Source organism: Budorcas taxicolor, chromosome 16 (genome assembly GCF_023091745.1).
Source record: "Budorcas taxicolor isolate Tak-1 chromosome 16, Takin1.1, whole genome shotgun sequence".
Lineage (NCBI taxonomy): Eukaryota > Metazoa > Chordata > Mammalia > Artiodactyla > Bovidae > Budorcas > Budorcas taxicolor.
Genome location: NC_068925.1, coordinates 15,534,277 through 15,544,632, shown reverse-complemented (window position 1 = coordinate 15,544,632; position 10,356 = coordinate 15,534,277).

The following is a 10,356-nucleotide window of genomic DNA, read 5'->3' as shown; positions in this document are numbered from 1 at the left end:
ATTCGGTTGGCTATATCTTACCCTTTCTTCTTGCCTTTTGCTTCTCTTCTTTTCTCAGTTGTGTAAGGCCTCCTCAGGCAACCACTTTGCCTTCTTGTATTTCTTTTTCTTAGGGATGGTTTTTTTCATCATCTCCTGTGCAATGTTATGAACCTCTGTTCATAGTTTTTCAAGCACTCTATTTACCAGATGTAGTCTCTTGAATCTATTTGCCACTTCCACTGTATAATAAGGGATTTGATCTAGATCATACCTGAATGGCCTAGTGGTTTTCCCCTACTTTCTTCAATTTAAGCATGAATTTTGCAATAAAGAGCTGATAATGTGGGCCATAGTCAGCTTCAGCTATTGTTTTTGCTGTCTGTATAGAGCTTCTCCATCTTTGGCTGCAAAGAATAAAATCAATCTGATTTTAGTACAGATCATCTAGTGATTTCCATATGTAGAGTCATCTCTTGTGTTGTTAGAAGAGGGTGTTTGTTATGACAGTGTGTTCTCCTGGGAAAACTCTGTTAGCCCCTTGCCCGGTTTCATTTTGTACTCCAAGGCCAAACTTATCTATTATTCCAGGTATCTCTTAACTTTCTACTTTTGCATTCCAGCCCCCTATGATGAAAATGAAATAATTTTTTTCTTTTGGTTTTAGTTCTAAGAGGTCTTGCTGGTCTTCATAGAACTGTTCAACTTCAGCTTCTTCAGCATTATTGGCTGGGGCATAGACTTGGATTACTATGATGTTGAATGGCTTGATTTGGAAATGAATCAAGGTCATTCTGTCATTTTTGAGATTGCAATCAAGTGCTGCATTTTAGGCTCTTGTTGAATATGAGGGCTATTCCACTCCTTCTAAAGGATTCTTTCCAGAGTAGTAGATATAATGGTCATCTGAATACTACTCAGCTATAAAAATAAAATGAAAATTTCCTGTTTCCAACAACATGGATGGACTTCTAGGGCATTATACTAAGTGAAATATATCAGACAAAAGTGAATACTGTATGATATCACTTATATATAGCATATAAAAAATACAACAAACTATATAACAAAGAATATAAGCAGACCAACAGACATAGAGAACAAACTAGTGGTTACCAATGGCACCCCACTCCAGTACTCTTGCCTGGAAAATTCCATGGCAATGTGGGATCTCAAAGAGTCAGGCACGACTGAGCAACTTCATTTTCACTATTCACTTTCATGCATTGGAGAAGGAAATGGCAACCCACTCCAGTGTTCTTGCCTGGAGAATCCCAGGAACAGGGGAGCCTGGTGGGATGCCGTCTCTAGGGTTGCACAGAGTCAGACACGACTGAAGTGCCTTAGCAGTAGCAGCAGCAGCAGTGGTTACCAGTGTGTAGAGTGATATTATGGGGGTTGGGGGGATGAAAGGCACAAAAAATTGGATGTGAGATAGGCTATAAGGATACAATATGAGATATATAGTCAATGGAGTGGGACCTTTAAAATTTGTTCAATATTTTAAAAAAATAATAAACTAAAAAAGCACATACACAAAAAATGAAACACATAGGCCTAATAAAATATTCCCATTTCCATTCATTTTTTAAGTTATTATAGGCAGAAGCTAAATCTGTTCATATCTGTTGAAAAGTAGAAAAAAGCAATGCAATTTTCATATGTTACTTACATGACATGTAAATATTTCTATATGAATATTTTCTATGCATGCGTGCTAAGTCACTTCAAACATGTCCGACTCTTTGCGACCCTATGGACTATATCCTGCCAGGCTCTTCTGTCCATGGGATTCTCCAGGCAAGGATACTGGAGTGAGTTGCCATGACCTCCTCCAAGGGATCTTCCCAACCCAGGGATTGAACCAGAGTATATAGTGTTCATCTAATGTGAATAGACACAGTGTAAGAATCTGGTATAAGAATTAAGAGAATTCAAACAGACTGACAGTTGTTTTTCAGTATTTTGCATTTAAGTAAACATATTTCCAGTTACTTTTAGGTCAACTCTGAATGTGACTTACTCTCTGTTATTATATGTGAATTCTTCTTCAGGATAAAGTTTCTCAAAATAGCTCATTCATAAAATACATAGAATGCTTTTCCTCAAACAGAACACATATAAATAAGTGAAAACCATATCAGCTTTTGAAAAAATAAATCTCATGGATGTAGCTATCCTGGATTACATAGGACAATATTCATGTGGATTTCTGAATCACTGTTGTTCAGTCATTCAGCCCTGTCTGACTCTATGTGACTCCATGGATTGGTTATTGCATCAGTGAAGTCATCTAGCCATCTCATCCTCTGACTCCCTCTTCTCCTTCTGCCCTCAATCCTTACCAGCATCAGGATCTTTTCCAATGTGAATCACTCAGTTCAGTTCAGTTCAGTTCACTCGCTCAGTCATGTTCAACTCTTTGTGACTCCATGAATCGCAGCATGCCAGGCCTCCCTGTCCATCACCAACTCACGGAGTTCACTCAAACTCACGTCCATCAAGTCAGTGATGCCACCCAGCCATCTCATCCTCTGTAATCCCCTTCTCCTCCTGCCCCCAATCCTTCCCAGCATCAGGGTCTTTTCCAATGAGTCAACTCTTCACATCAAGTGGCCAAAGCATTGGAGTTTCAGCTTCAACATCAGTCCTTCCAATGAACACCCAGGACTGATCTCCTTTGGGATGGACTGGTTGGATCTCCTTGCAGTTCAAGGGACTCTCAAGAGTCTTCTCCAACACCACAGTTCAAAAGCATCATTTCTTTGGCACCCAGCCTTCTTTATAGTCCAACTCTCACATCAATACATGACCACATAAAAATATAGCTTTGACTAAATGGACCTTTGTTGGCAAAGTAATGTCTCTGCTTTTGAACATTCTGTTTAGCTTGGTCATAAATTTCCTTCCAAGGAGTAAGCATCTTTTAATTTCATGGCTGCAATCACCATCTGCAGTGATTTTGGAGCCCCCCAAAATAAAGTCTGACACTGTTTCCACTGTTTCCCTATCTGTCTGCCATGAAGTGATGGGACAAGATGCCATGATCTTAATTTTCTGAAGGCTGAGCTTTAAGCCAACTCTTTCACCCTCCTCTTTCACTTTCATCAAGAGGCTTTTTAGTTCCTCTTCACTTTCTGCCATAAGGGTGGTGTCATCTGCATATCTGGGGTTATTGATATTCGTCCTGGCAATCTTGATTCCAGCTTGTGCATCTTCCAGCCCACTAGACAATCATTTTGGGGGCTACTCTGGTAACTCAGTGGCAAAGAATCCACCTGCCAAAGTAGGAGTTGAGGGCTTGATCCCTGGGTTGAGAAGATCCCCTGAAGGAAATGACAACCCACTCCAGTATTCTTGCTTAGAAAATCCCATGGACAGAGGAGACTGCCAGGCTACAGTTCATGGGATTGCAAAAGAGTTGGACATGACTGAGCGACTAAACAGCAACAACAAAGACAGTTCTTTACAAAAAATTACAATAAAGTGGTCTTGGACTTGGCATATGTGGAACTACAGACTGTGTATTCTGGTCTACTTATCACTGAGACATTGAAAGAAGCACTGGATACTGGCTTTATTTACTTGTTGACATCTTACTGAAGAAAAGACAGCAACAACATTTTTCAGTCAACACAATCCCATCACAAAGGACAGGGATGTTGATTTTGCTTTCATGGTTTCCAAGTATATGAAGAGAAACATGCAAGAAATATGCTAATTTTCATGGAAAAGGGTCTCAATTTTGAGGCTGGGATATTATGTAGGTAGAGGTCCTGTCCTCCAAGAAAAGAAGATTTGGAGAGGCATACACTTAAGACTCCTGTTCTTCCAAAAGGTCTGTGGTGAATCACAAAAATTGTCCTTCAAGTCCTCAAAGTCAGAGATAAAACTCCCTTTCTAAAATGTGTTAATTTGCTTCCTTCATTACTCCTGTCACTAACAAGTGTTGCTTTTGAGAAAAAAAAAAAAAAAGAATGTTTAGAATACACATTTTACTTTAATGTAGATATTATTATTATTGTAGATATTTTCTGTCTCCATTTTTGCATTTGTAAGTATGAAAACATTTTCTGTTATTCTTTATAAAATATATTTTAATACCAAACTAAGCCCTATACTTTATATGCAAATCATTAAGATTTTCTAATACAAAATATACTGAATTATTTGCATAATCCTTAAAAGAACTTTGATTTTTTCATCCTTACTCATGAAAATCCATGAATGGAAAATCTTTTTCAGCTTCTACTATTAAAGTATTGGGCTCTGAATGCAATCTAGGTATAAAATATGAAAAAAAACGGATATATGAATATTCCAAGTGTGAATTATGCTAAAATAACCATCTGAATACCTAAATTTGGATAATATATAATATGCACTGAAAAGCAACAGAAAGTACAATTTTTGTCAAAAAACAGGCACTCATGACAGTGTACATTCATTTTTATTGAAATACTCAAGGATGTCTAAGCCAAGCCCTGTGAAAGTACGAGGTGCACAGAGTGTAAAGAACTGTCATAGTTTGCAATTATCAAGAATGTAAGAAGATTAAATGGCTCAGTTCCTTTTTTCTTATAAATTCTTATAAACTGAGTTTATCGCCTTGCACAGAATTGCCACAGAACAGTGTGGACAAACTACAAAGACAAATGTAACTAGGTTTTGAAGTTTTCCTTTTGAGCATTATGTTACAAAATTAACATGATGATTGTCTCTGCCAAACAGAGTATAAAAATTCAGGAAATAGTTCAATTCAAAGACTTGAATTAAACATATATCAGCATGTCATTAACTGTGTGATTATTAAAAGTATATTTTGAAGAAATGATAAAGCTATTTATAATTTGGAAAAGTAAATAAGTTCAGTTGATATCAGACACAAAATATTACTGAAAGGAGTAATCTTTGTCTCTGCATGTGTCAGAACAACTGTTTTTGCTTCCTACTTGGTCTCAGTTTAGTTCAGTTCAGTTGCTCAGTCATGTCCGACTCTTTGCGACCCCATGAATCGCAGCACACCAAGCCTCCCTGTCCATCACCAACTCCCAGAGTTCACTCAGACTTGCGTCCATTGAGTCAGTGATGCCATCCAGCCATCTCATCCTCTGTCATCCCCTTCTCCTCCTGCCCCCAATCCCTCCCAGCATCAGAGTCTTTACCAATGAGTCAACTCTTCGCATGAGGTGGCCAAAGTACTGGAGTGTCAGCTTTAGCATCATTCCTTCCAAAGAAATCCCAGGGTTGATCTCCTTTAGAATGGACTGGTTGGATCTCCTTGCAGTCCAAGGGACTCTCAAGAGTCTTCTCCAACACCACAGTTCAAAAGCATCAATTCTTCAGCACTCAGCCTTCTTCACAGTCCAACTCTCACATCCATACATGACCACTGAGAAAACCATAGCCTGGACTAGACGGACCTTGGCTGGCAAAGTAATGTCTCTGCTTTTGAATATGCTGTCTAGGTTGGTCATAACTATAATTCCAAGGAGTAAACATCTTTTTATTTCAAGGATGCAGTCTCCATCTACAGCGATTTTGGAGAACAAAAAAAATAAAGTCTGACACTGTTTCCACTGTTTCCCCATCTATTTGCCATGAAGTGTTGGCACCAGATGCCGTGATCTTAGTTTTCTGAATGTTGAGTTTTAAGCCAACTTTTTCATTCTCCTCTTTCACTTTCATCAAGAGGCTTTTTAGTTCCTCTTCACTTTCTGCCATGAGGGTGGTGTCATCTGCATATCTGAGGTTATTGATATTTCTCCCTGTAATCTTGATTCCAGCTTGTGCTTCTTCCAGCCCAGCATTTCTCATGATGTACTCTGCATATAAATTAAATAAGCAAGGTGACAATATACAGCCTTGATGTACTCCTTTTCTTATTTGGAACCAGTCTGTTCCATGTCCAGTTCTAACGATTGCTTCCTGACCTGCATATAGGTTTCTTAGGAGGCACGTCAGGTGGTCTGGTATTCCCATCTCTTTCAGAATTTTCCACAGTTTATTGTGGTCCACAGTAAAGGTCCACAAGTTAAAGGCTTTGGCATAGTCAATAAAGCAGAAATAGATGTTTTTCTGGAACTTTCTTGCTTTTTCCATGATCCAGCGGATGTTGGCAATTTGATCTCTGGCCTCTGCCTTTTCTAAAACCAGCTTGAACATCTGGAAGTTCATGGTTCATGTACTATTGAAGCCTGGCTTGCAGAATTTTGAGCATTACTTTACTAGTGTGTGAGATGAGTGCAATTGTGCAGTAGTTTGAGCATTCTTTGGCATTGCCTTTCTTTGGGATTGCAATGAAAACTGACCTTTTCCAGTCCTGTGACCACTGCTGAGTTTTCCAAATTTCCTGGCATATTGAGTGTATCACTTTCACAACATCATCTTTCAGGATTTGAAACAGCTCAACTGGAATTCTATCACCTCCACTAGCTTTGTTCAAGGTGATGCTTTCTCACCAGCATCTATTTCCCATTTTATTTATGTTTTCAAATGATTTTTAAGTATATTTATTATTTCATCTCTGTGGTCAAAATGATTTCCCTAAATAACTGTAGGGTGATATTCTTAAATAACTGCACTGATTATGTCATTTTTCTGGTCAGGTACTTTAATGCATTCCCAAAAGCCTATAAGAAAAAGCTTAAATTCACGTGCAAGATCCTACTGTTCTACCCAGCTGTGGCATCATTCTACTTTGGTTCTTTATATGGAAGAATAATGCATCATATGTTTCCCCGGTGGCACATTGGTAAAGAATCTGCCTGCCATTATAGGAGATGCAAAAGATGCAGGTTTGACCCCTGGGTTGGGAAGATCTTCTGAAGAAGGAAATGGTAATCTGCTTCAGTATTATTGCCTGGGAAATCCCATGAACGGGGAGTCTGGCAGGCTACGGTCAATGGGGTCACAAAGAGTCAGACATGACTGAGCACATAAGCAGGCACACAAGCTTTCATTTTGCTACACAAAGTAGATCCTTTGACCCTTGGTGTTTTATAATGTTTCTCATGATTTTTTAAAACCAAGAGAATTCTTTAAGATTGATAGCAAATCTTATTAATTTTTAATGACAATATTTTAAATTCTTGAATTTTCAGTTAACTCAATCAACTTGCCAAGACTTATATTCCAATCATTTTCAAATTTAGCTATAAAATATAATACTGCATTTATTATTTCTGTATATATATTCATCTAAAACTATATCATTATTTTAAAAACTATTGCCTAATTGTTTTTAGATTGAGTCCTAACACTTTACTTTCACATTAACCATGTAGATCCATTTTTTTCTACGCTTATTATCACCAAATATCATCTCCTTCTTTGTTTTTCCATGTCTGATAGTCAAAAACAACATTTTAATCCTTTGTATAATAGTAGGATAAAATATTTATTCCTGGACTAGTATTTGATTTTTTTTTCCTGTGAGTTTCATTTATATATCTTTTACACATTTGTTTATTTGTAATTTATTGTTTTCAGTTTCTAGAGATGAGAGATACTGAATACTAAAATGAACAACTATACTATTGTAGTGTGCTTAAATATATTTCAGAGTTCAATTCTGAGCACTACCTCTTACTAACTGTGGCTGTGGGCTGGTTCCTCAATTATACAATTACAGTAAAATTAGTAACTATCCCAGGTGTGCCTCATTAGCATTGAATACAGAATAAATTTTAAAATGTTTAGAACTTTCCTCAGTTCATTTCAGTAGCTCAGATGTGTCTAACTCTTTGTGACCCCATGAACTGCAGTATGGCACACCTCCCTGTCCGTCACCAACTCACGGAATCCACCCAAACCCATGTCCATTGAGTCCGTGATGCCATCCAAGCATCTCATCCTCCATCATCCCCTTCTCCTCTTGCCTTCAATCTTTCCCAGCATCAGGGTCTTTTCAAATGAGTCAGCTCTTCGCATCAGGTAGCCAAAGTATTGGAGTTGCAGCTTCAACATCAGTCCTACCATTGAACACCCAGGACTAATCTCCTTTAGGATGGACTTGTTAGATCTCCTTGCAGTCCAAGGGAAATCTCAAGAGTCTTCTCCAACACCACAGTTCAAAAGCATCAATTCTTCGGTGCTCAGCTTTCTTTATAGTCCAACTCTTACATCCATATACGACCACTGGAAAAACCATAGCCTTGACTAGATGGACCTTTGTGGACAATGTCTCTGCTTTTGAATATGCTGTATAGGTTGGTCATAACTTTCCTTCCAAGGAGTAAACATCTTTTAATTTCATGGCTGCAATCACCATCTGCAGTGATTTTGGAGCCCTGAAAAATAAAGGCAGCCACTGTTTCCACTGTTTCCCCATCCATTTGCCATGAAGTGATGGGACTAGATGTCATGATCTTGGGTTGTTGAATGTTGAATTTTAAGCCAACTTTTCCACTCTCCCCTTTCACTTTCATCAAGAGGCTCTTTAGTTCCTTTCTTCTTCACTTTCTGCCATAAGGGTGGTGTCATCTGCATATCTGAGGTTATTGCTATTTCTCCCAGCAATCTTGATTCCAGCTTGTGCTTCCTCCAGCCCAGCATTTGTCATGATGTTCTCTGCATGTAAGTTAAATAAGCAGGATGACAATATAGAGCCTTGATATACTTCTTTTACTATTTGGAGCCAGTCTGTTGTTCCATGTCATTTCTGACTGTTGCATCCTGACCTGCGTACAAGTTTCTCATGAGGCAGGTCAGGTGGTCCAGTATTCCCATCTCTTTCAGAATTTTCCATGGTTTATTGTGACCCACACAGCTAGAACTTTCCTAGACACAGTATTATTAACAGTTGTTATCGTTGTTTGATTTTCTGTCATATGTCTTGTAAATACATTTCCCCAATCTCTCTTATTAAACGTGTGTGTTTGTGTGTGCTTCTATCTAAAAACACAAACACATGAACACTTACATTATTTTCAAAATACTTTTATCATTCAGTTTTTATTGTAACTTTTTATATACAAATTCACATATTTTTGCTCTGATTCCAAATTGGGAAAGGAGTACATCGAGGCTCTATATTGTCACCCTGCTTATTTAACTTCTATGCCGGGTACATCATGAAAAATGAAGGGCTGGATGAAGCATAAACTGGAATCAAGACTGCAGGGAGAAATATCAATAAACTCAGATATGCAGATGAAACCACCCTTATGGCAGAAAGCAAAGAGGAAAGGAACTAAAGAGCCTCTTGATGAAAGTGAAAGAGGAGAGTGGAAAAGCTGGCTTAAAACTCAACATTCAAAAAACTAAGATAATGGCATCTAGTCCCATAACTCCATAGCAAATAAATGGAGAAACAAAGGAAAGAGTGACATATTTTATTTTCTTGGGCTTCAAAATCAGTGCAGATAATAACTGCAGTCATTAAATTAAAAGACGGTTGCCCCTTGAAAGAAAAGCTATGACCAATGTAGACAACATATTAAAAAGCAGAGACATTACTTTGCCAACAAAGGTCCATGTAGTCAAAACGATGGTGTTTCCAATAGGCACGTATGGATGTGAGAGTTGGACTATAAAGAAAGCTGAGCAACAAAGAATTAATGTTTTTGAACTGCAGTGCTGGAGAAGACTCTTGGGAGTCCCTTGGACTGCAAGGAGATCAAACCATTCAATCTTAAAGGATATCACTCCTGAATATTCGTTGGAAGGACTGATGTTGAAGCTAAAACTCCAATAGTTTGGCCACCTGATGTGAAGAACTGACTCATTGGAAAAGACCGTGATACTGGGAAAGATTGAAGGTGGGAGGAGAAGGGGATGACAGAGGATGAGATGGTTGGATGTCATCACCAACTCAGTGGGCCTGAGTTGAGAAAACTCTGGGAGCTCGTGATAGACAGGGAGGCCTGGCATTCTGCAATCAATGGGGTCGCAAATAGTTGGACACGACTGAGTGACTGAACTGAACTGAACCGAAGTTACTCTTATTAGCTCCTCATTCCCCAATATACATATTTATTATCATTAATGTAGTTATTATTGTACTTTGAATGTAAAATTGTATTACTATGATATATCTACATGTATGCACATAATCTCAAAAATAAAAAGATTGATGTCTTGTTTAACTGGCTCTCCACTACTTCTTGACAATGCCCTTAAACAACTTTGGATAGTTTTCTTTCTCTAACGTCAGAACAACTTTTGCAAATCTTCAAATTTTATAAAGTGCTCCATAATCTTATCCCTGGTCTTTCATAGAAAATACTGAGACTATCAGTCACTTCTTTGCAAAGTTATATTGGTTCTATGATAACTCATATTTTTCTGTACTATACATACACCTTTTCTTCACTTTTATTTTTTGTTATTTTTCTTTTTTCTTCTATGAGATAGGTACTCTTTTTATTTTATTTT